This window comes from Chanodichthys erythropterus, chromosome 7, assembly GCF_024489055.1.
Source record: "Chanodichthys erythropterus isolate Z2021 chromosome 7, ASM2448905v1, whole genome shotgun sequence".
In the NCBI taxonomy this organism is placed as follows: domain Eukaryota; kingdom Metazoa; phylum Chordata; class Actinopteri; order Cypriniformes; family Xenocyprididae; genus Chanodichthys; species Chanodichthys erythropterus.
This window is the reverse complement of record NC_090227.1, coordinates 5,454,057-5,481,274: the sequence shown is the minus strand read 5'-3', so window position 1 is coordinate 5,481,274 and position 27,218 is coordinate 5,454,057. Positions and strand designations below refer to the sequence as shown.

Sequence of the window (27,218 nt, the reverse complement as noted above, 5' to 3'; positions counted from 1 at the left end):
TGACCAACTTCTTTTATTTAAACCTGGGAACATCTCAGTGTTTACCAGCTTCCTTAAATAATCCTAATAGTGTTGTAAAAGGTACCGGCCTGGGTCACGTTATTTGAAAATGTTAAAAATGTGATGATACCAGTATAGCCTAGCATGTTGAGCACTGTTTAGGCAGATTCTTAAACAGCTCTGATTGGCTATTGTGTGTTCACGCAAGCAACATGTATGTCTGTGATTGGCTACAATGATCAACGCTTCAAAAACAGATTGTAAATAGACATCTTTGACGCTTCTCACCGAGAGCTTACAGATTCACACGGGAGCGTATGAAAGCAGACGTGTCTCAGCGGATAGATTAGGAATCCGCTGATAGACACCTGCTTTCAGACGCTCCCGAATATATCTAAGCGTTCGGTGAAGAACATCAAAGATGTCTACGTTTGTCACATCAATGGTATGTGTCCAGACTGAACTTAAACATGGCTGAGGCATCTATTATTTTACTCACACTGCTATCCGCCAGCCCGTAAAAAAACATTTTTTTTTTTTTTTAAGAGGCTAGCTAACTTATGTTCACGTTTCCCTCATTCGTGTGTTGAGCGCCGCCTTGAGGTAGCGACGCTGGGAGCAGGGAAATCTATTTATAGCGCCTTATTTTATTAATTAAAATATCGATATTTGGTGCCAGCATATTGATTCTCGTATCACACAGAGAAGGACGAAAATTTATCGCCGTAACAAGATTTTGTCCCACCCCTGTTTTTAGTACATCATTGTCATGTAAACGTACACTTAGATTATGATTACAGGGGCAGAATATCGATTAATAAAGACTTAATTTCACAGAGTTCTCACATGACCTCATAATATAATATTGTACTTTTTGATTTGTAAACTAATACCTTTTACATTTGCATCACACATTTATGTCTTTTCCATATGTATAGTTAACTTGCTTGGTGACTTGTAGAAGCAATTTAAAATGGCATGGTTGCTTCATGTTTGCTTTTGTAAAAGTCAGAATGAAACAAGTTGCAATCGTCTTTTCTTTCCTATTTTGATGTATATATGAGTGAAGTGGTTATTTTGATTAAAGATTATGAGGGCACACTAAATATATAAAAAAGTAAAGATGTGCATGGCTAAATCATTTAAAACGAACACTGCAATATCCTATTAATAAATAAAATTTGTCTGTTTTGATTTCATGGTGACTTTAACTCCATCAGTTTAGATAGAGTTAAAGTTTAACTTGATCAGTTTAGGTTTAGTGTAGGTGGTATGTTATTTTAAGTGGTACTCACCAGACATTTCATTTCCCGAACTTCCATGATAGTACAGCTATAAACATCATAAAATGTTGCAGATTTATGTAATCTTTTTTGGATAAAACTGCCACTCATTGGACTTTAAAAGAATTGCAAAACATGCAAGAAGCAATGTAATATCATTTTGCATAATTGTCGCCCTTAGCAAGGTTTTCTAATGAGTTTGGGTTGCAGTTATTGGTACGATGATTCTTCTGACCTTTTAATCCCCCAGCAGTAAGGGTTAAAGGTCACATTTATCTAATGAAAGGGATGCTAAGCTAATGGCTTCACCACAGAAATTTCTCACACCCCTCAGCTACATGTGACCTTTAACCCTTTATTTGTGGGGCGTGAGAAGGTCAGAAGAATCACGGTGCCAATATATAAAACCAGACACAAACTATCTCCATCTGTCATATTGAGAACACACTCAGTGTTTTCATCTCCATCCCTGGTAGGGTTTTCACATCATTGAAAACCTGGAAACATTTAAAGGTGCCATAGAATGGAAAATGAAATTTACCTTGGCATAGTTGAATAACAAGAGTTCAGTACATGGAAATGACATGCAGTGAGTCTCAAACTCCATTGTTTCCTCCTTATTTTGTAAATCTCATTTGTTTAAAAAACCTCCGAAGAACAGGTGAATCTCAACATAACACCGACTGTTACGTAACAGTCGGGATCATTAATTTGTACGCCCCCAATATTTGCATATTCCAGCTCATGTTCAAGGCATTAGACAAGGGCAGCCAGTATTAACGTCTGGATCTGTGCACAGCTGAATCATCAGACTAGGTAAGCAAGCAAGAACAATAGCGAAAAATGGCAGATGGAGCAATAATAACTGACATGATATCATGATATCATGATATTTTTAGTGATTTCTAAGTCTTTCTAAATGTTTCATTAGCATGTTTGCTAATGTACTGTTAAATGTGGTTAAAGTTACCATCATTTCTTACTGTATTCACGAAGACAAGAGCCGTCGCTATTTTCATTTTTAAACACTTGCAGTCTGTATAATTCATAAACACAGCTTCATTCTTTATAAATCTCTCCAACAGTGTGTAATGTTAGCTTTAGCCCATTAGCCATGGAGCACAGCCTCATACTCATTCAGAATCAAATGTAAACATCCAAATAAATACTATACTCACATGATCCGATGCATGCATGCAGCATGCATGACGAACACTTTGTAAAGATACATTTTGAGGGTTAAATTAGCTTTGTGAACTTTGTTTATGCAATGTATATAGAGTCGAGAGCTCGGGGGCGAGGAGTGCAAGCAATTAAAGGGGCCGCACCTGAATCGCCGCATTTCTAATGATGCCCCAAAATAGACCGTTAAAAAATGAATATTTAAAAAAAAATCTATGGGGTATTTTGAGCTGAACTTCACAGACACATTCAGGGGACACCTTAGACTTATATTACATCTTGTAAAAAAAAAAACGTTCTAGGGCACCTTTAAGAATTTAAGCCGCAATTTATACGCATAGAAACGTTATCGAAAATGGATGAAATCTTTAAAAAGATAATGTATTGAATGTTTTTGTAATTATACTCAGCTTGTAGATAGGTGAACATGATTTCACCAAATACAACATGTTCCTGGATTGTCTTTGTTGATGCTGAAAAAAACTTTCCAATCAACCAATCAGATTTGAGGGACAAGTTTACAGTTTATGTCAAGTTTAGGCTTACAACCAGGGTTAGGTACTTCTACATCAGTGTTATTCATCATTTCCCTCTGATTTTAGGAATAACTTATGGGTAGGGTTAAGTTTAGGGATTTAGGACTACATTTTCAGACAAAATATGTTGATCCAGGGGCATGTCTTAATTGCCAAATTCACGGTGACCCTTGTAGATATTTCATCCACTCGTAACTGCATTTTGTGAGTGAAGTTTCTACAAAATAATTTTTAAATATCCATATTCAGTAATCATGACTGGATAATTCATGGAAGTGAAAACCCTGCACTGGCCAATCAGCAGCTGAGCTCTCATAATAGCTCCCCAATCACCATGGCAACATGTTTGGTAACTATGGTCAACATTTCAAAAAGCGGCCTTCTTAATTAGTGTAATTAGCCCAATCAGTAAGAGACATAGGGATAAAGAGCACATTCTTTTCTTTATATCGAAGCTGTTTGCTTAATGAGACGTTTTCTCTCGTTTAAGAGTATAATAAGACTTCTTGTGGACGTGTGGGTGTATGAAGAACTGATTAAGTTCACTCAGCAGAGTGCAGGCTGAGGTAAGATGCTGTCTGTGTTATTTTAGTCATGTCTGAGTTCTCAAATACAGTCGCCGTTCAGGATGCCAGCGGCTGACGCTGCGATTGGGTGAAACTCTATTTAGAAAAGCTGTCTGGAGCCAGAGATTGGGGTGAGCGCAGGCCGAAGATAGACAGCACTTAGTAAAGTTTGCTAACCTGTAATCCAACCTCACCTGCGTCTCATCCTGCACTTGTCACGACTAAATAAAGTCACTTTTCCATCAGCTTTATGTGTGCGTGCCAAAATCGATCATTTACCCTCACACCCATAGCAACACCTCATGGTCCTCCTCACGCTATATTCTGTTCCCATCAGCCAACGAGAGTGCAGGCAAAGCACAATGCCACTTGTTTTGGAGACTTTTTGACCTTTTGACCCATGTAAATCCTCTGTGGTGGACTAGGTATTATATTTCTTGTTGTTTTGTAGTGGTCATGTCAAAGGCGTCTGTCCTGACGGCACTCATGAGTTTGTTCGCACTCAGAGAGGGGGATTAGGGAGTGTTTTTACTGCAGGTTGGCATTGTTAACATCATTTCCTACACGACTCCATGAGTCATAAAATGTGCTGGTGTCTGTATTCTGGGGGAGAGGAAGACCGATGAAGAGAGAGTAAGTGAAATAGTGAATAAATTCATATGGCAGATGTCAGGCAGAGTGTTTTAGTGGATATAGGATATAGTATAGCTCCAGATGATTCAGTTTTTATCCCTCACACAACGGATAAACCAGAGCTTAGTCCTTAAATGCTAATCTCTGGGTTTCTACAGCCATTATTTTTCAGTGAATTTGTCACAGAGATTGTGATATTTTGTTCACAAGGATTAGAATATGCAGCTGTTGCAGCCATAAACTCATATGCACCAACCACTCATGTGCAATGCAGATTTTTTTTGTCATTTCCTGATTAAGTTAGAATGCTAATGTTATTTTTTTTTTATTATGTTACAATAATTGGATGTATAGATTTGATCTAATATATACAATGGATTTAGATGTGATCTGAAATGTAATATTTTAGCATATATTATTTTCATGAGATATTTTTTCTCCCAAAAACAAAAAACAAAAACTTTGACATTTTATTAATCTATTAAGTTATGAAATGTGTTTTATTTTTTAGAAGGAAAACAACAGTGGTAATATGCATAAAACTTTAAAAATTTAATCTTTTAAAATGTAACAACATTAAACAAAAATGTGTGATAAATTGTATTACTATTATTATTTTTATTATTACTTTGAGGAGTACATTCTACTTTACAATATATAATATATATAGTAACATATTTTTTGTCATAATTTATTCAAGTAAAACTGAGCTTTTATTTTGATGGGTTGTAGAATAGTTGTGGAATAATTTAAATTGCAAAGCATTTAGACATCAAATGTATGCTGATTAAAATAAAATATTGTATTACAGTAATATTTAATGAGAATCTAATTACCTAATCATCTAATAATTGAAAATAATATAACATTGTAAATCATTGAGAGAAATAAGAAGTACAAACAAAGTAAATTTACAAATAAAAAGTTGCTAAAAGGGACAATTTTTAAAAAAATAATGAAATGAAATAAAGTAAAATAAAATAAAATAAAAAGAACACATTTACATAGCCACTGTCTATATAGTGAAGTGATTCATCAGTTGCAGCCAGTTGTTGTTGTGTGTGCGTGCGTGTGTGTGTCTTCAACAGTTGTTAGACAAACCCAGTTCTCCCCATTCCCCCTCACCCCATCGTCCCCATGTAAAGGACTCCCCTTTGAGTGATAGATTACTACTATCTCACTCTATGGTGTCTTGGTTTACTGTCACACCTCCCAATTCCACCCCCGAGGCTTCTCCAGTGACCTTTACTTCCTTAATGAGGAGAAAACACGAGGCGTTAACTTATCAAACATTCATTTAACTGTCATCTTATCCTGAGTACAACAACTGAGGAAGGACAAAACTTGTGCAGCCAGGAAGGAAGAATGACCGTGATGTCACAGTAACCAAATATTGGTGAATTAATAGATAGCAGTGCATGGCTTGATTTCTCAGTTGTGATTAGATTGGATTGTTTGGTTGATTGTATTAATAGTATTGGCTAATAGTTTTTGACTTTAAAGATTATGAGGTGTCAGCTTCAACATTGTGACTTGGTGCCAGTTTGACACTAAACATTCAAAGTGAGGCCATTGATTACCAGACAATTCACATGATGTATACAATGTTTGCTTTGCACTGACAGGTTCAACTTTACACATAAGTGATTTTTATACATGTTTTAATTCTCTAACAGTGTCTTTTAGAGAACAAAACAAGATATGTGTAAAACTATCAAACTCTATGGTAACACTTTATTTTAAGATAGTTACACGTTACTTACTCCAGATAGTAAAAGCAGTAAATTATGCATAATCACAAGTGACTAACCCTAAACCAAACCATAGTTAATTAATGTTACTCAGTACTTATTTTTGTAATTACACTGTAAAATAACATCTTAAAATAAAGTTTAACTAACTTTATTGAGCCATCTCTAATGCTTTTTTTTTTGTTGTTGTTGTTATATTCATTATTAACTGAGTATTTAATTGATGCAATTGATTATAGATCAAGTATTTATTATTAATAAAATAAATAATGAATAATACATAACAATTTATTATGCTGGTATGTACAGAAACCCTATGGGTAGATGGGGATGGGAAAAAATATGCGATGGGAATAAAAAAATATATTTCAATGCTTTTATTTGTTCGCTCGCAAATGTTTTGTGTTCCAGAGAAACCTGTGTGAACAAATTAAATGAAACGAGAGAGAAAAAAAAATGCTTTTGTAAGAGAACTCTAAAGTTTCTTGGGGAAACCCAAAACCTTTGTTAGTGAACACCAAACCACTGAAATATAATTTTTCCTCCAATTTTTTTTTCCATCACTATGTCCCCTTAGGGGCTCCATAGATATGCTTTTCACTGTGACATTATCATTGTGAAATGATATATGTTCAAGCCTTAAAATAACGTATGCTGATGGACTGTAAAATAAAACCAGGAATATTTTGCTTTCATATCTTTATCCAGTTTGTTCTTTTCTGATAACAAATTTACTGTAATGGCCAAAAATTATGTCTGGCCTGGAAAATTGACATCTTCATCCTTACTATTAAAAATGTATTAAAGATTTTGTAAGCATATTGCATAGTTGTTCTTGGAGTCAATTGCTTTATTTGTGATAACGCAATGAAACATGCCAAACTGTGTGATGATTTTTGACCAGGGATGCCCTAGTAGTCAATGTATGCTTTTATCCTGTGAGCATTTTATTTTTCAAATAATTTTAGTGCTTTGTTCTTCCCTCGTATTTAAAATAGTTTCCTCATATGGTGATGGTTTAATTGAACTTGTTGGGTCATCCCCTCTGTACTTCACTTTTGGCCACTACTGTATATTTCAACCTTACAATGTAAGTTCGCAAGAAGTGTGTCAATCATTAAAATAGTAATTCTCTTAGTGATTCTGAGTACAGATGATGTGATTCATTAAGAGACTCTCCAGCCCATCTGCTGCGATAAGAGCTTCTAATGAGAGCCTGTAGAAATCTGAATGACAAAACAGGCCGTTTCACCGTCTGATAAGAATGCTTGATTACACTCGCGTGCGCCGTCTTGATCTGCTGTCTGCGTGTGACTATCTGTGCTGCAGGATCATGTCGCCGGTCAGAGGAGAGGCAAAGCTTCCAGACTCCTGCATTCCTGCACAACCCATCTTTTGTCATGCAGCAGCAGTTATTTGGAAGGTGACACCCTTCCCCCCTCTTTCTCCCAAGTACATGCCAGTCATCTTTCATTAAAGGAGGAGAAGGAGGAACGGAGGAGGAGTGAGAGTGAATAAGCTAGTCGAGGTTAGGCCATTTAGTAAATCAGGTGTAGCACAAAGAAGGTTTTTCTGTCATCGGTGGTGGACTAACTTTAAAAGCAATTACACTACACTTTAGAGTGTAAAGAGAGATTTGGAGAAAGACAGAGCAAAAGAGAGAGGCTGAGAGGTGCCTTTGATCCGAATGCGAGACGTAAACCTGCCGTGGCACGCTAGCAGAGAGGTGGAGGGAAAGAGGGAGGAGTTTTGTTTTCCTTCCCTCTCAGACACACATGAACTGACACAGGTAGAGCAGTTCAAAGTTTGCCACTAGTGATTCAAAATCTCATGCATGTCAGGCACTGTAACTTCATTCAGCTGTCAGACCGTCGTCAAAGCGCCCTCGAGCTGCCGGACAGAAGAAGAGAAAGCGAGAGAGAGGGAGAGCTGGCCTTGGCGCTGAGCAGAGGTGAAGATAAGTGTGTTCTCTCTCCCCCTTTCAGCTCTCTGAATGCAGGCTTTGTGTATGTGGCTCCTTTTTCTTGCTCTGTTTTTCTCCCTGGTGATATGAGTCTGTCTTCTATTGTAGCATGAGGTATTGTCCCACTTTTTCTTCTTTCTCTCCACTGTGTAAAAGTTGCAGTGTTTTTATGGTGCAGAGATACTTGGGATTTACTGCACTTTACAGGGAAGACGTGTGAAGGTAGGTTTAGTGTTAGAGGACAGAATATACAGTAAAAATCACTGTCTATGGAATGTACCTGTGTGTGTGTGTGTGTGTGTGTGTGTGTGTGTGTGTGTGCGCACGTTTTGTGACATATCAGAAGTGTGTATAATGACATGGGTATGACATAGGTATTACTAAAAGAGGTGACTTATGAGGACCCAATGTCCCCACTTTTCAAAGGCTTATAAATCATACAGAATGAGTTTTTGTGAGAAAGTAAAAGTGTGCTCAGGTGGTTAGGTTTAGGGGTAGGGGTAGTGTAGGGTGATAGAAAATATAGTTTGTACAGTATAAAAGCAAAATGAACGTGTGTGTGTGTGTGTGTGTGTGTGTGTGTGTGTGTGTGTGTGTGTGTGTGTGTGTGTGTGTGTGTGTGTGTGTGTGTGTGTTTGCTGTCTAATGGGTGTGTGGTGTTTGCTGAGGTGAAGTCCTTTGTGTGTGTGAGGGGGGTAGGGTTACACTTTATGGAGAGCATTATTAGATCCATTTTACAAATAATATATATATAAAATTTGGAATCATAACATTTAAAAAAAAATGTTTTTGAAAGAATTCTCTTACGCTCACCAAGATAATCAAAAATACAGTAAATATAGTAATATTGTGAAATATTATTGAAATTTGATGTATGTAATTAAATGTAATTTAGTCCTGTGATCAAAGCTGAATTTTCAGCATTATTCCTCCAGTCTTCAGTGTCACATGATCCTTCAGAAGGCATTAAAAATCTTAATGATTCCACATTTTTGACCAACAGTGAATATCATAGATATAATATTATAAATAATTATAAAAATGTAAATGTAAATAGTGTTATTTTTATAATAAAAATGCAAAACATTCTGATTTAGATTAGCCTGTGTAGTAATTCGATTTTTTATAATTTTATTTTAATTTATAAAACAGAATCTATAGTTCTAAAAGAAGAGGATTAGGGCAAAGCAATAATAAAAAAATAAAACCATCTCAAGATTAAAGTTGTTAAATTACGAGAAAAAACTCGTTAAATTTCAAGAAAAAAGTCAAGATAAAATGTTGAGAATAAACTCATTAAATTATAAGAAAAAACTTGTTACATTTCGAGAAAAAAGTCGAGATAAAATGTTGAGAATAAACTCGTTAAATTGTGGGAAAAAAAAGCGTTAAATTTCGAGAAAAGGTCTAGATAAAATTTTGAGAATAAACTCGTTAAATTACTAGAAAAATGATGTTAAATTTCGTGAAAAAAGTCGAGATAAAATGTTGAGAATAAACTCATTAAATTATGAGAAAAAAGTCGTTAAATTATGAGAAAACTTAAAAAACGTAATTTAACGACTTTTTTCTCATAATTTAATGACTTTATTCTCAACATTTTATCTCGACTTTTTCCTCGAAATTTAACGACTTTAATCTCGAGATGGTTTTATTTTTTATTATTGCTTGGCCCTAATCCTGTTCCGTACTATAGTACCAGAAATCTTTGACCTTGTGGAGATATCTTTGGTCTCCATGAGGCAAACGGCTTATTAAAAAATACAGAATGTTTGTTCATGTAAAAATGTAAAAGTGCAGAAAGTTTTCTGTAAGGGTTGTGTTTAGGGATAGGGTTAGTGTAGTGGGATTGAATATACAGTTTGTACAGTATAAACATCATTATGTGTGTGTGTGTGTGTGTGTGTGTGTGTGTGTGTGTGTGTGTGTGTGTGTGTGTGTGTGTGTGTGTGTGTGTGTGTGTGTGTGTGTGTGTGTGTGTGTGTGTGTGTGTGTGTGTGTGTGTTGACTTGGTGAAGAAAGCAGGCTAGTCTTACCCTTTCAGGCTGTGTAACCATTTGAATGGTAACGTTCAAGACAATGGCTTAATGATTTACATTTTAATTATCTTTAGCTATGTGGACTTTTGTCATGTGACTTCACACTGGCTTGCTTTACTTAAAAAGAGCTTTGAGGTCAGCCTTGATTTCCTCACTGTGCGGAACAAAGATTGTAATGTATATTTAATGGTGCAGGGATACTTGGGCTTTAACGCACTTTCCATACTTTTCCATACTGGCAGACAGTTTCATTTCACAGGAAGCTCATCTTTATCACTTTAGATTTACTTCTCCTGAACTTAGTCAGCTTGGTTTGTCTAAAGCTGACCTGAAATGACCCCTCTCTTCTTTTGTTTTGTAGTGTGGATAGATATTAAAATAAAAAAAGAGCTTTTCATAGAAAGCTGTTTGCTGATAAACCCTTCAGAGTTCATCAATGTTCCGTTTCAACTCTTCTGATGTTGCTTCAATGCAGGCAAAAAAGAAAAAAAGAATGGGCTAAATGAATGAACATCTCTAACTGGAGTTATTGATTTTCAGTGTTGAACTGAAGCTGGGAGGAATATGCAGTGCTGATAAATTTGTGAGACCAGGGCCGCATGCTTGAACAGTACAGAGATTTGAAGTTTATAGCAACTCCAAAGATTGTAGCAAAAATAATGAGTGTTTTCAAACATACTAAAGCCCACGGAGGTTATACATTATCTTGTTTTCTTAAGACAGTGAGAAACATATGTCATAACAAAAACATAACAAATCTCGACCAAACATTAAATAGTATAAAGAAACAATAACAGCAATACACAGCCTCTAGAAAATTACTAGTCGTAAACAAAACCTGGCACAGTAGACTAAATAATTTAAATTCTTATTTTTATTATTGTTAAAACAACAACAATTATTATTATTATCTCTAAGACAGAAATATATAAGTATCGTAATAAGATTGCAATGTAAATTTAAAAAGCAATATTTCATAGTCATTATTTTATTAGTAAAAGTACATATGCACAGTATATATGTGTGTGTGTGAGAATTACTGTTTTCATAAACAATCTAAGATAAATAACATACACTAACATATAGTAACATGCAGATAACATTATTTCACAAGGTAATTTCTATTCTTAACCATATCAGTCATTACAAATAACCTTTTTTATGATTAGTTAACTTCACTCTACCAGAGGTGGTGACTGCCATCCATCAGACATAACTGAATACGCATTGATATTTAAATGCGAGTGGTTGTATGTTAATGTGGTAATGTTGTGACATCAAACTAGTATGCTCCTATTTTAATGCTGTAGTTCAACATGTAAAGCATGATACTAGTAATGGCAAGGTCATGGGTTTGTAGACAGATCCGATTATAATCATCTAGTTGCTTGTTTCAAGTTTAGACTGGTTGTTTAAAAGCGGGGGTGAAAATAAAAAATCTCTTTAGACATGGTTATTTTCTTTTTTTGTGTGTTTTATATAGATATGCATTGCTTATAAGATGATTTTCGCTTATTGTGAAGTCCCCCCCCCCCCACCATATTACAGCTTAAAAAACAAAATATGTATTATTGTTCGATATAAGTATACATTGATTTCATATACACTGTAAACCTAAATAAGTTGGCAAAACTAAAAAAAAAACATTGAGGTAATCGGTTACATCAACATTTTAAGTAAGCAGAACTGGCAGATTTTTATTTTGCTTTCATACATTTTTATTGCTCTTAACTCGAAATATTTGAGTAAGATAATTCATACATTTAACTTAAAATTATCATGTAATCTTAACTAAATATTTTTAGTAGTGGAGAACTGGCTTGCTTTAACTAGTTAATTCAGTAAATGCTAACTTGCTAATTGGTAACACAATTCTTTGATAGCATTAGCATAGTATAGCAATTGCTAATTGAGTATACTATAGACGGTTTCAACGGCAACAACATAAACAAACATTTTGTGGCCCAAACTTAACTTTTCGGCCTAAACTTAACAACAGAGTCCCTCTAGAGTAGATTATTTCTGATAACAAGCAAAATAATAACAAGTAAATTATATTAGCTAGCAAGTTAAAACTATGTCTAGCCAGTATTATTTTTGGTTACCAGTAGAAGAAAAGAAAATAACCATTATTTGGCCAAACTTAAATGTGACAAAGATATCATCCAGAGCTGTTCAACAAACAAAGACCAGAAATTAACTTTGGGCCAGGTGCGTAACCATGGCAATGCACGTGCATCCAATGAAATGGTCTATAGAACATTTAACATATCTGATGTCAAACCAAACTCATGCTCCACTTGTCACCATCATGGTAACCCCCAACATAATAAACATCATAGCAAAACATTAAAAACGACTAAATCTCCCACATACGGAAGAGGATTAGGGCCACGCAATAATAAAAAAAATAAAACCATCTCGAGATTAAAGTTGTTAAATTTCGAGAAAATCTCATTAAATTTCGAGAAAATCTCGTTAAATTTCGAGAAAAAAGTCGAGATAAAATGTTGAGAATAAACTCATTAAATTATGAGAATAAAGTCATTAAATTACGAGAAAAAAGTCGTTAAATTATGAGAACAAATTCATAATTTAACGAGAAAAAACTTGTTAAATTTCGAGAAAAAAGTCGAGATAAAATGTTGAGAATAAACTCATTAAATTACAAGAATAAAGTCATTAAATTACGAGAAAAAAGTCGTTAAATTATGAGAACAAATTCGTAATTTAACGAATTTGTTCTTATAATTTAACGACTTTTTTCTCGTAATTTAATGACTTTATTCTCAACATTTTATCTCGACTTTTTTCTCGAGATTTAACAAGTTTTTTCTTGTAATTTAAAGACTTTATTCTCAACATTTTACATTGACTTTTTTCTCGAGATTTAACAAGTTTTTTCTTGTAATTTAAAGACTTTATTCTCAACATTTTACATTGACTTTTTTCTCGAAATTTAATGAGTTTTTTTTTTTTTCGTACTTTAACGAGTTTATTCTCAAGATGGTTTTATTTTTTATTATTGCTTGGCCCTAATCCTCTTCCGTACCCACATAACATTTATCTTGCACAAAAAATATTGCACTTAATTTTAGCATTTACTCTCCCTTTAAAGTGTCATAGCAAAGCATGCTGGGAAATAGAAATCCCGGCCCAGTTTTAGTTCAATTTAAGTTAGTCTAATTTTTAAGAGACAAGTTCATATAACTTAAAATGTGTCAGTTCTGTGAACTCAAAAGAAATGGAAAGTTGTAAATACTCATAAAAGTTAATTTGATTGAACTAATTAGTTTAATTAAAGTGAATTATTTTGAGCATCAGGGTTTACATAGATTTCATATAGATATATATTTATACATGAAGTTTTATATATCTCACTCAAGTGTTTTAGTAACTGCCAAGGGGTGCCACAAACAAGTTTGGTTGCGCAAGAAGTTTCTGTCAGTAATTTAAAAATCAGCTCCACAGGATTGATGGGTTTCAGAAGCTCTGCTCTACACTGATGCACAACTGAAGCAAGTCTTTTTAAAGTACTGGTTGTCTCATGGATGGCAGCTCTCTCTTTCTCATTATCATCTATCACTCTGTCTGTATCTGTATCTCTCTCTCACGCTCATACACACAGACATATGATTGAGGCTTTGTGGGTTTTTTGACTATAAGACACTAAGAGATAGAAGCTGATTTGGTTTCCTGGCTTGGAAGAGAGAAAGATTAGCCGGATTTCGGGCCTCAAAGGGACAACTGCAGCATGTGAGGAGATATTAAGTGGAAAGAGAGGGATTGAGTAAGGGAGGGAGAGAGCAGTGTTTTTGAAGATTAGCCCCCTAATGCACCGAGTATCAGACTGGGGAACGGACTCACACACTGAGACTTTATGAGTGATATCCCATGATCCCTTGCTGCAAAGCCACTGGAGAGAAGTTCTTAATGGCTGTCAGTTCTTCTCTGGTGGCTTAAAGATGGAAAGAGACATTTCAAACCTGGGTCTGTGTGGTTCATTTTTCAGACCTTTGAAGTTCACACATGCCTAGAGATTTTCCGTTGTTAGTTCAGGGCACTAATGATCAGACGCTTGCTTGTCTCTGTTTTGTGGTGTTGTATTAAGCCAGCATCCAACAAATCTGTGCTCACAGAGAGGTGGCAATGAGAATAATTTTACAAATACAAATAATCAGTCCAACACATATTCTCAGTCTGCTGTCAGCTGCCTTCTAACCAAAATGAACCTCTTTGATAGAAACACTCTGCATAGGCAGCAACTCATTTAGTGTTCAAAAACAGTTAGATGGAGTGCCATGAAATAGAACAGAATGCAATGTTTTAACATTTTTTTACTACTTTTAGCACATATTCTTAGCTATGGAAAATGCAGTGCACTAAGAAAACAGTGATTGTGTCACAGCCGTAGAAGACGTTTGTCTAGCATGTGATTAAGGGTGCGTTCACACTTGTAGTTTGGTTCGTTTGGTTCATTTGGTCCGGACCAAAAAAAAAAAAAACATTTAGTCCTGGTCTGATTAGCGTTCAGATTGGCAATTTTATCACCGAACCAAAAGATACCAAAGATACCTAAAGGCATAGGGATACGTTCACAACCTGATTGGTCAGATTTTATGACGTATTGCCTATTTTGAACTTACCGAACATCCAAAACAATGCTTTGTGCTGAGATAAATGCACTTGTTGTGTGTGCGTAGCTTGCATATGATGTTATTTTTGCCAGCTGGGAACTTGTGAAGAGCTTATAAAATGTGTAAAGGAGTCAAAACAGCAGCAGGAATCCCTCCATCACACACAAGCAATCTGCTGCGTGGAGATGTGCGTCTGATGCCTGTGACGGGCAAACTCGCGACTATGACGAGAAAAAAACGATATGCATGAGGATTCTGTCCTTTTTAGGGTTTTATCTTCCTGTTTTTGGTTCGTAACATGTCTTTGGTCCGTGTTGCGTTCATATATCAGGGTTCAGATGGCAGCGTTCACACATGTTCAAATGAACTGTACTAACAGAGCAATTGCACCAGGGGTCGAACCAAACATGACAAGTTTGAACACACCCTTAATCCACAAACAATTGGAAAAAATAGTTTTGCATGCCATAACACTTATACTTAGCATGTTGCTAGTATGCTGCTGGAAACAGCAGAATAATCAAACAAGAATAACATTTTGTGAAATATTGTATAGAAGATGGAGGTAGGGATGAATTCAGGTTGATTGAGACACTTTTTCCCAGGCACCTCAAATGCCTCAATGTCAAAAGGTTTCCCAATCAGCCTCAGTTCACCCTCTATCTTTTTGCCCCTTACCCTGATTCCTCCTGGCATGTAAACTCATTAACCTGCATTCCCTCAGCTTATTGAAGTGTGCATGTGTGAAATGTGACAAGAAAGTGCCCTTACTGTGGATTTAAGTGCACCCAAACAGAGCGACTGTTTCACCGTAGGGCTTAACCGGAGAAAGTAAAAACATGTATTCTCGTCTCAAAAAGAAATGCCACAGTTAATATGCTGCATCTGTAACTGTATGAGAGGATAATATATGAGTCCATAAGTTTCCCACTGACATATTGGAACACTTTTCGGTTTTTAATGCTTTATTTAACATCACAACAGACATAATGAATGGAATACTCAGAATAATTGGCTGCGTTCGAAATCGCATGCTCTCTTGAGTAGGTACTAATTTTGAATAAGTAATTACTTTCCAACTGCTAAAAAGTGTGTTCTATATAGAATGAGTTTGTGTAGTATGATTGTAATCTGGACGTATTGCATTCGCCATGTTGCCCTTATCACATGACCTACCAGTGTCGGTTGCGTCGCATCCTTGGAAGGTACTTTGGTCACTTCACTGCCATTCATAAATCTTCTCCTGTGGCCTCATGGGAGTGTCCGTTTTATGCACACAGAATCTCGGCAGAAGTAGTAGGTCGTCCAGGTACTTTTTACCTATTCTTTTCAGAGTACTGTAAATTTGGACATATTTCTTTTGTCACATACTGTTTTTCGCCTACTGTTTAGTAGGGAAGTAGGATATTTCGGATGTAGTCAGATACACGAGTGATTACGTTTTGATGTCACTACTGGGAAATACACTAATTTATTTACAAAGTCTTGTAAACAAGGTTTACTTGTGTTGCAAGGTTATTGGTTTGCATGTAAACCGGGAAAACAGGTCATTGCAACGCATTTTGGGATTGTCATATCAAATTTTGGTAGGGATTTTGTTATAAAGTCAGAATTGCATAATATAAACTCACAATTCTGAGAAAAAAATGAATTTTTCTTTTTCTCTCACAATTGGACATTATAACACGCAATTGTGAGTTTATATATAACAATTCTAAATTTATAAGAAAAAAGTCTGAATTGTGAGATATAAACTCGCAATAGAAATTAATAATTTTTATTTTTTATTTCATGACGGAAACAAGCTTCCATACAAAGATTACCTAAATGCGTCAAGTAAATATCCAATACTGACCAATATCCTTTCAATACTCATATGAATTAAAAAAATCTGTAACGTCAGCCAATAACTGGTACGGTAGAGATATAACGGCATCCCTTTGAACAAGGTGTCTTAGAAGGTAGTGCCTATGATTAAAACGTGAGAAGTGCTTGCTAGTTAGATGCTGGGAATCCAGAACTGCCCGTAAAACACTGTGTGCACAGACTGCTGAAGTGATTGTGCTTTAATCAAAGAGATCTCATCCCTGATTATATTCACTGATTATATTCACATTACAAAGACCCTCACTTAAAGGGCAATGCTGTTGTAAATCCAGGTCTTCCCCACAGAGATTCTCTTCCATGTTAAGGGCATTATCATACTGTGACTGACAGCAGCAGTGGAGCTGGTCCCACCTGTCCTGTCCATCAACCGAACATGAACATGACAAAGTTGAATAGATTAAATATTCATCTATATAATGTAGCATTTTATACAGTTACAGGAACAATCCCACTGTAACATGGGGTTACCGTAAGTGCTCAAGGGCACAATGGTGATAGTTCATAACGTAGCACATTTTTGTGTGTGTTATTGCTTATATTAATACTTCATAAAGGATGGATAAAGGATAAGCAGTAGTGATGCTTTGTTAATGAATGAATTTTTAAATGAATTAGTTGAGTGAATGATTCAGTGACAGTTGTTTCATTTAGTATTTTTGAATGAATCAGGTGAATGATTCAATGACACTCTCATAAAGAAGGTGACTACATCTAAAATCACATACTGCATTGAGTAGGTGTATCTTTTGAATAAGTAATTACTTTGCGACCATTAAAAAAGTATGTTCTATTTAGTATGAATGTGCGAAAAATAAATGTAATCCAGACGTACTCATCATGTTGTTATTGCCATTCACAAATCCTCTCCTTTGGCCTCACAGGATAGTAAAGTGCATTGCACATTTTGGAATCACATTGAAAGTTGTAGGTCATCTGTGTACTGTTTTATAAATACTAATTTAGACATACTACTCTTTTCGCCTACTATATGTTGTAGGAAGTATGACATTTCAGATGCAGCCAGTCACTTTATTAGTTCCTGAATGAATAAGCATTTCAAACAAATTGTTTGAGTGATTCAAATGACTCACTTATAAAGATGGTTGCTTGTCGCCACCTACTGGTGAAACAGTGTAACCTGCTGAAAGAGTCCGTTAAAAACTGGCACCATTAATATACATCTCCCAGGCTGACCATTTTTCTATAACAAAAACAGACAAACTTTTAAACTACATATCAGTGCTCTTGGAACGCTGCTCATGCAAATCAGATTTGAGAAATTATAAATTGGACATTATACACCTATCTCAGCTTCAAACTGAAAAAAAAAAGCTTCAGCTTTAAAGGATTAGTTCACTTTAAAATGAAAATTACCCCAAGATTTACTCACCCTCGAGACATCCTAGGTGTATATGACCTACCTTGCTCTGGAAACACTACACAGCAACATTTTGTGTACAATGACTTTTCTACAAAATAAGCATCTAAATGGACATATAGATGTATTAAGCTGTTACAGGACTGTATTTTTACACAATCATGGAACTTATATAGGTTGATAAGTGCAATGTTGAGATAAGATTGTGTGTGGACTGTTTTCTCACCCAGATCAATACTGGAGTGCACTAAAAGGGGCTCACTGGTTTAATGTGTACTGCCTTATACTGCAGATGAGATGAGTATGTAGGCTATAAAAGCCAGTGGGGGCTGAGTGTTATGTATAGTATTTCACCTCCCTCCACTACACAGCCTCAGTAATTCTTGTTTTACTAGGGCACCTGTCCCTGTAGAGAAGGCTTGTGAGGCTCGTTGCTTGTTCAGCTAAAGATCCTTATCAAAGCTGCCCAGCTAGCCCACCTTGACCCTGCTCTCTCCTTCTCTCTCTCTCTCACTTGCTTTGCTTTCTTTTTTACTTTCACTATCACTCTTTCTCTCTCTCTTAATGGATTTGGGTGGAGGCCTTTCACCTCTTAAAAGCCCTGTGTCATAAAGATCCTCTGCAAACTGACCTATTAAAAAGCATCTTAAACAGAAGCCATAAACAGCAATGCATTTCCTGTTTGGAAAGATTGACCGGGCAGTGCAGATTTGGCTGAGGTGGCATTTTAGCGTTCAGCCTGAGCAAGAATAGGCAGGTTTTGTAATATAAGACACAAAAATGAGAGTTAAAACCCAATGTGACCTCAACTCTAAAGTATTTGTGCCGCTCTACTCCCACAAGCATAGAGACAAGCCCTGAAGTGATGCTGTGTCATCTGTGGTTTCTCCTTACTCGCTCTGTTCAGAGAATATTAATAAGCAGCAGATGAGAGATATGAGCAGAGAGATTTATGTGCTGCTGATGAGCCATGGAAAAGGCAGGTTTCAGCTTACCTGTGCCAATGCAAACTGAGGAGACGTTCTCCCTGCTGGGTCCTCAAAACAGGTGCCACATCCATTACACTTTGATAAACAATTCAGGATATTTTCATCTACTGCACATGAAGAGTAGAAGTTAGATGGAATAGGTAGATTAAAAAACGAAAGAATTCTGAGGGTTTAGAATAAGATTTTCATGGAAAACCTTGAAATATCAGAATTTTAAAGATGAATCGAGTGTATTTTTATTTATTTTTTTAGAAATTATTTTAACATAAAATACACACTTATGGAAAAGTCAGGGATTTTTAACGTTTTAAAGTTATACTCAGCTTTAAAATAGAAAGGGTTAGACTTTATTTAGTGGTCCCCTACATGCATTCTGTTGACTATAAGTTTACACGTCATCTAACTCTCATTGGAGTATTAGTTGAGTATTAGACTGTTAGGGTTAGTAGAATAAGGGTTAGTAGATTCATTAAATTAGCTTGATTAAGTAGATTAAAGGGTTAGTTCACCCAAAAATGAAAATTCTTTAATTTATTACTCACCCTCATGCCGTTCCACACCCCTAAGACCTTCGTTCATCTTCAGAACACAAATTAAGATATTTTAGTTGAAATCCGATAGCTCAGTGAGGCCTCCATAGGGAGCAATGGATACTTCCTCTCTCAAGATCCATAAAGGTACTAAAAACATATTTAAATCAGTTCATGTGAGTACAGTGGTTCAATATTAATATTATAAAGCGACGAGACTATTTTTGGAGCGCCAACAAAAAACAAAATAATGACTTATTTAGTGATGACCGATTTCAAAACACTGCTTCAGGAAGCATCGGAGAATAAATGAATCAGTGAATCACTAAATAAGTCATCATTTAGTTTTTTTTGCCGTTATTTAGTTTTTCCTCTCTTTATGGATTTTGAGAGAGGAAGTGTCCATTGCTGGCTATGAAGGCCTCACGGAGATATCGGATTTCAACTAAAATATCTTAATTTATGTTCTGAAGATGAACGAAGGTCTCATGGGTGTGGAACGGCATGAGGGTGAGTAATAAATGACAGAATTTTCATTTTTGGGTGAACTAACCCTTTAAGTTACTTATAGTCAGTAGAATGTCTGTTTGGGAGCATCAAAATAAAGTGTTAGCAGATATTAAGCAGACTACTAGTACTCTATGTTCTGTTCCGTAGTGCTTTGTCTTTTGAATTCAAGAATACACCCAAGGAATGGGTCTGGTCGGGATCAGATGAACCCGAAACCACTGATTAGTTGTCTAGTCACTAGTCACTGACTAGTTGATTTTGAAAATGTTTTGCACCTCCATGTAAGATGCAACATTTCAAATGATTCAATTTAAAATTGCAATATACCTATGTATTCTAATATACCTATGTTACTAAGTTTTCCAGTCCAATTCCAATCAATTTACATTGTATTTCCAGTTCAGAATCAACTGGGTGTAACAAGGGTGAAAGGGTGTATTTAACTGAAGAGGTGCTCTGAGGACACAGGGTTCTGGCAGCAGTTGAAAGACATTTTCTTACTGCAAGGGGGCACATAGTGGGAACCTGGCCGTTTGGATTTACAAACAGCTGACCTTTAGTGCTGGACGTTCACCAGCAGGAGGCCTGTAAAGTCTGAACGGACAGGAGAGGAGAAGAAGAAGGGAGTCCAGAGAGAGAAAGGTGTGTGGCCAAGTAGATGTGTCCAGTCACGTCTTAATGATCTTTATGCAGATGAAATGAGAGAGCAGAAAATTGGCCATGTGAGTTCAGCTGGTGTGTCCGTGCCTGTGATAATTCAGACCGTTTTTGTCAGGGCAATGTGGGACTAGAATCACCTTCTCTTAGCCCAGTGCTCCTTTGTAAATAGGAGTCAATGACAAATATGAATGTCTGCTGTAATAAAAATAAAAAGTTTATAAGGCAAGTAATTCTGACACTTAATTTTAAATGGATGAGCAGGATTAAAAGTGCTGTAAAATAGCCAATTTATGCATACCTGTAAATGCACATTCTATATTAAACTGCCAAAGTTGCCACATTGCTTGGCAGCCAGCAATCAACAGCTGTCAGGCTAATTAAACTACCATTTATTCTGATTTCTATCATCATTACATGTCATTATTTATTGAACATAGGTGTCTTTTATTAGATTGCTGTTGCTGCTCGAGGCCCTGTGCATGTGCCAAAGTTTTGAAGTTGATGTTGATGTTGGTTTCATTTCCCCCCCCAAAAATTATTAACAAAAATGTTTGATTTATTAACAGTCTACAGAAAATGTCAAGTGGTCTAACCATCAAGTAAAAGTAAATAGCACATTTTTCTTTACACTTTAAACATAATATATACATTTTAATCTTTATTATCCAATATATTTCTGAAGATTAAATTAATTTTTGTGCGGGTCACTGCGATGTCACATGACAGCAAAAAATAATAAGAAATAATATATGTATTAATTAGACTACTTTTCTTTTTTATGACCTTCTTTGAATCATACCAGACTTTTTATTCAGCAGTTGATGTTGATTATACAAGATTTCTCATTTATTGTCTGTAGCCATTTTTCGTATCTCCGGGCCAGTAGGTGATGCTGTGCCGAAATGCAGCATACTACCTCAGGTCATGCTTGTGATGAAATGGACCAAGTTTGGTCGGAATACGATAAAGCGTTGAGGAGATACAGCCTCACGTCTATTTACAGAAGCGCTAAATAAAATTTGTTTGTGCATTTTTCAAATGCAAATCGACTTGAATTCCATAACATTTTATTGCCATGGTCTGAAGATGATCAACGGCAATGGCCTATAGAAGGAGTTCGAAAAGAAGATTGGAAAATTTTCATGACAGAAAATGACATTGAAATGATGCGTTTTGTTTCTAGCCCTTACGGTTTTAAAGTTATTAGCATAAACGTGAGTGCAACTTTGGACTGCTGGTGGCGCTGGAGGGATTGAGTTAGAGACTCCAGATTTGCTATGGACACAGTTCAAACTGGCCTCTATCTGTGTGCCAAATTTCATAACTTTCCCCCAAGTTGTTCTATGGGCTGCCATAGACTTCCCAAGCGGAAACGGAAAAAGCATCTTTGGTGCTTGGCTTCTAAAAATAAAGTAGTAGATCTGCAAACAAAAAAAAGAGTCACATAATTGACCCATGGAGATATTTGATGGATGAACGAAAGAGTCACATTGAGTCATTGGTCAATCGCGGGTGACTGAATTATACGTTATGCTTGACTGAAGGAGACAGTCAGTACATTTTTTCTAGTTAACCTCTTTGTATCCCTGTCAGTATGAGTTCTGTCTGTGTAATGAAGAGAAGTTTTTAGCAATATTGTTGGTTTTGAAAAGGCTGCAGAATGCACTCCAGAAATGGCTTCTCTGGGTTAATTGCTTGAGGTTACATTTCACAAGGCCCATTAATGAAGGTCAACTATGTGTCTACACTGCATTCTCTTAATGGAGTCCCACCAAGTTCATTTATGCTTTATTCTAACTGATTTTTTCTTCATTCAGACAGCTTTGACTCAAGATGAGTAGACTCACATACTGTGCTAGCACTTAATGTAGTTCACACAAACTCTTTTGGCACATTTTCTGCTTCTCTCTTTTTTTTCTCTCCAGCCGCACATACTTGGTTATCCATCGCTAAAGTTTGAGAGAGTGTTTTTGCAGCCGTGGCAAGTGTGTGTGTGGGTGGTTGTAATCTGTTAAAGAGCGGTGAAGAGCTCAGGGTGGCCTTGAGTGTGCGAGAGTGCCATACATAACAGACAAACAAACAAACAAAGGTGGTGTCAGCAGAGTCAGGTGATGAAGGACATCATTTATCAATTACAGTGGTGACCACACAGCACAGCTCAATCCAAGCTCAGATTCCAACAATACACACAAATAAACATTCTGACTGCAGTCACTGTGCACTACCAGTCAGAAGGGTTGTACACAGTACAGAAAAGCAGTAGACTAAATCAGCCTGTTGATGCTAGCTATCACTGATTAAAGGGTTAATTAATTCTGTCAGATCATTTCAAATCTGTCTTTCTTTAATCCAAGGAACACAGAGGGAGATTTAGGGTTTGTAGTGTGTTTAATTAGTAATAAATATTTCATAGATACACTCTAAAAAATGCTGGGTTAAAAACAACCCAAGTTGGGTTGAAAATGCAAAAACCCAACAATTGGGTTGTTTAACTCAACGGTTGGGTTAAATGTTTGCCCAATCTGCTGGGTAGTTTTATTTAAATAAACTATTGTTTAAAAATTACTGCACTGCTTGCTTAAAGGGTTTAGTTCACCCAAAAATGAAAATTATGTCATTAATGTCATTGTCATTAATTTCTGTCATTAATACCCTCATGTCGTTCCAAACCCGTAAGACATTTTAGATTTAGTCCGAGAGCTTTCTGTCCCTACATTGAAAATGTATGTACAGTATACTGTCCATGTCCAGAAAGGTAATAAAAACATCATCAAAGTAGTCCATGTGACATCAGAGGGTCAGTTAGAATTTGTTGAAGCATCGAAAATACATTTTGGTCCAAAAATGACAAAAACTACGACTTTATTCAGAATTGTATTCTCTTACAGGTCTGTTGTCAATCCGGGTTCACGACTCCGCAGTGACGCTGCTGACGTGTTATCCGTTTACAGTCTGAGGGAGACGCACGCTGTATTCAAGCTATTCTACATTGTTTGTATTTTGGTATTGCTATATTTTTTTAAATGGTGCATAAGTGTGCATGTCGCGAATGTCCTAATCGCCAAAAACAACCATGTAAAAGTGCATTACCAACGCCGACAGATGAAAGGATTCAATGAAATCAATTCAATGGAAAGGATTCTGGAAGAGAATACAATGCTGAATAAAGTCGTAGTTTTTGTTATTTTTGAACTAAAATGTATTTTCGATGCTTCAGCAAGTTCTAACTAACCCACTGATGTCACATGGACTACTTTGATGATGTTTTTATTACCTTTCTGGACATGGACAGTATACCGTACATACATTTTCAATGGAGGGACAGAAAGCTGTTGGACTAAATATAAAATATCTTAAACTGTGTTCTGAAGATGAACGGAGGTCTTACTGGTTTGGAACGACATGAGGGTGAGTCATTAATGACATCATTTTCATTTTTGGGTGAACTAACCCTTTAAAATGAACTCAAAGTATGTTGGAAATAAACATTTATTAAATTGTTTATTAATAAACGTTCACCTTTTGATTATTATTTTTAATTTTGATGTCTGATTTGTAATTTCCAACCTATTTGGGGTTCATTTTAAGCCAGCCATATAGTCATTTAAACAATAGTTGGGTTAAATAAAACTGCCCAGATAGTTGGGCAAACTTTTAACCCAATCGTTGGGTTAAAACAACCCACTCGCTGGGTTTGTCCATTTTCAACTCAACTTGGGTTGTGTTTAACCCAGCATTTTTTTTTTAGAGTGTAGCATTTTATGAATCCTAAAACATACATTTAAACAATATTTTATCAATTTTTTGATAAATCAATTAGAATTTTGGTATGAGCTATTCATTAAATCAGTGGTTTTAATTCTAGTCCTGGCACCCCACTGTTTTGCACATGTTGTGTGTCTCTCTTATCTAACACACCTGATTCAAATCATCAGCTCATTACGAGGAGCTCCATGAACTGAACTGTGCATCAGATAAGAGAGACATACAAAATGTGCAGAGAGGTGGGGTGCCAGGACCAGGATTGAGAACCAGTGCATTAAAGACAAATTTTAAGGGTTGGTGTGTAAGCTTACTTTGCCAATTTTAAATTCAGATGTCGTGAAAGTTCAGGTTTGACAGAAGTGACGCTACTAGAGTGCGGGACATTCTTATCGTAGAGAGCATTTGATTGGATGAAATTTCAACCCAACTTGGATTGTTTTTAACCCAGCATTTTTTAGAGTGTATCTATGAAATATTTATTACTACTACAGAATTAATATTACAATATAGGCCTAACTAATGTATTACAATGAAGAACTATAATCCATTGTACCTTAAAGGGTTAGTTCGCCCAAAAATGAAAATTCTGTCATTAAATATTCACCCTCATGTTGTTCCACACCCATAAGATTTTCATTCATCTTAGGAACATAAGTGAAGATATTTTTGATGAAATCAGAGATTTCTGCCCCTCCATTGACAGCTACACAACTGACACTTTGATGCTTCACAAAGTTCATAAAGAATTCGTAAAATTAATCCATATGAATTGAGCGGTTTAGTCCTAATTTTCTGAAGAGACTTTATATGATGAACAGATTGAATTTAGGCTTTTATTCACATATAAGCATTTATCAGTGCACACATCAGTTGTGGTAAACAGAAGCTCAAGCATGTTTGCATGACGCTCGAGAACCAGTGAGGTTCATTCTTGTGCTACACAGCACATTTGAGCTTCCTCAGGAGGTTTGTTCTCATGGTTCAAACAGGTTCGGTTGAGCTTCTGTTTATGTTCACTGATCAATGTTAATATGTGAGTAAAAGCCTAAATCTGTTCATTATAAAAAGCGATCAAGTCTCTTCAGAAAATTTAGACTAAATCACTAAATTCATATGGATTGGTTTTACAATCTCTTTTGAGTTTCTTTGAGTTTCAGTTCCATATAGCTGTCTATGGAGGGACAGAAAGCTCTCAGATTTTATCAAAAAGATCTTAATTTGTGTTCTGAAGATAAACAAAAATCTTATGGGTTTGGAACAAAATGAGAGTGAGTAATTAATGACAGAGTTTTCATTTTTGGGTGAACTAATGCATGCATTGCCCTTATAAATATATGATTGATTGACAATTTTGGTTTCGTTGCGTCTTTAAAATGTTATAACAGCATGGCATTACACAGGATGGCAAAATAAATAAATAATAAACCCAAAATATAAATAAGCTTTGAACAGCAGAAAAAAAAAAAAAAAAAAAATGCCTAGAACTGCAGCTGTGTGAGATAAGCAATCATTAATGAACATATGAAAGCCATCGCAGTCAGCACCTGAAATACCACCTCCAAAATCCCAGGAGGAGAAAGGTAATAATTAAAAAAAAGGCACACCCGCTGTCAAGATGTCTGTCTGTCTGTCAATCTTTTATTTTTTATTTATGTATGTATGTATTTATTTATTAATTTATTTGTTTGCTTATTACTGTCAGCATCCAATCTTGTTTCCTGCAGGCGTATGTCTAATTATACAGAAGCGTGATTAATTAAGCTCATAATAAAACAAAGACGATTTTGTCTCTCTTACTGTCTCCTTTCTCCCACTCCCTCTCCCTCTTTTTCTTTTTTTCTGTTGTTAATCTGCGTCTGCTGGGGTGATGGAGAGCCTCCCACGGCTCAATCTTTAATTAAGAGTGGTGTAAACAATGGCTGTCGTGTTGCCCACGTGGCGTGAACACAGACATGAATGCGTGCCTTAAAGTGGCGTGCAAAAAGGCTTACAGAGAGTTGCTCTGGACCAGCCAAAAGCCAGGAGTGGAAGCCTGTCACGCTTTTAATGCAGACACAATACTGCACGACGAGAGAAAACAACATCAGATCGATATTTATTATTATACCAATACCTGCAATATCTGTCTTTCCGTACTGCCGCTTTTATAGGGCAGCTGAATGCATTATACTGTATATTTGTGTTTAGAAGCTTTGATGAAAGTCAAACCTGGGAATTTTTACTGATGTATTATCAGATTTTCACTGATTTTGGAAATAAATTCTGTGGAATGATTTTAAATATGATAAAATGTGTTGAGAGTGTTAGACTTTTATTGGTAGATCAAGGGATAATTAGCCCAAATATTTTTTTAGATGGTGAAGCGCTTAATTTCTTCTATCTCACCTTAATATGGAGAGATAAATATTCAATAAATATTCAAAATATTCATTTTCAAAAATGTAAATACTGCAGCTCTGTGGTGCTAATCAAAACATTCTGAATCAAGGATAAACTGAAATTTCAACACAACTTCTGCTCACACATTTGAAGGCTGCTATTGGATCATTAAATTATGAGAATTAGCATTTCTTTATGGAGAGCTTACAACTTACAATTCATCGGTCATCCGTTGGTCAAGATCAGGCATTGGCTGAGCATATGTCAGCTCAGTTTTTACAGTGTGTTCCTTACCGTTGGCAGTAGTCAGACCTCGTCTGTGGCTTTTTAGCTGATTGAGCATGATGAATCGGGCAGTCAGACAGATCACTCTTATTGGCTGTTCAGCTTTATGAACCAGTGTACAAGAAGAACCGCAAAAGTGATGAGTGTATGCATTGGTTAGCTATTGGCTGTAGTCTTTGCGGTGTGTTCAAGGGCAACTTTTTGGCTCAGACGCATGCGACGTGATGCGACAACTTCTTCATTGC

The 27,218-nt window shown here is 36.0% G+C and overlaps 1 protein-coding gene across 8 annotated transcripts in view; it reads left to right on the top strand.

Annotated features, from left to right (window-relative positions):
* The window catches only part of large2 (LARGE xylosyl- and glucuronyltransferase 2), a 157,218-nt gene that overhangs the window by 109,719 nt on the left and 20,281 nt on the right, over positions 1–27,218 (top strand). Inside the window, exon 1 of one of the 8 annotated variants that reach the window (XM_067389684.1) lies at positions 7,755–7,902. The exons of 6 other annotated variants lie outside the window; for them this stretch is intronic. The gene's annotated coding sequence lies outside the window, so the exon portion shown is untranslated. Of the gene's footprint in view, positions 1–7,754; positions 7,913–27,218 lie in introns of those variants that run through there. One more of the 8 variants, XM_067389686.1, reaches the window with a different exon arrangement.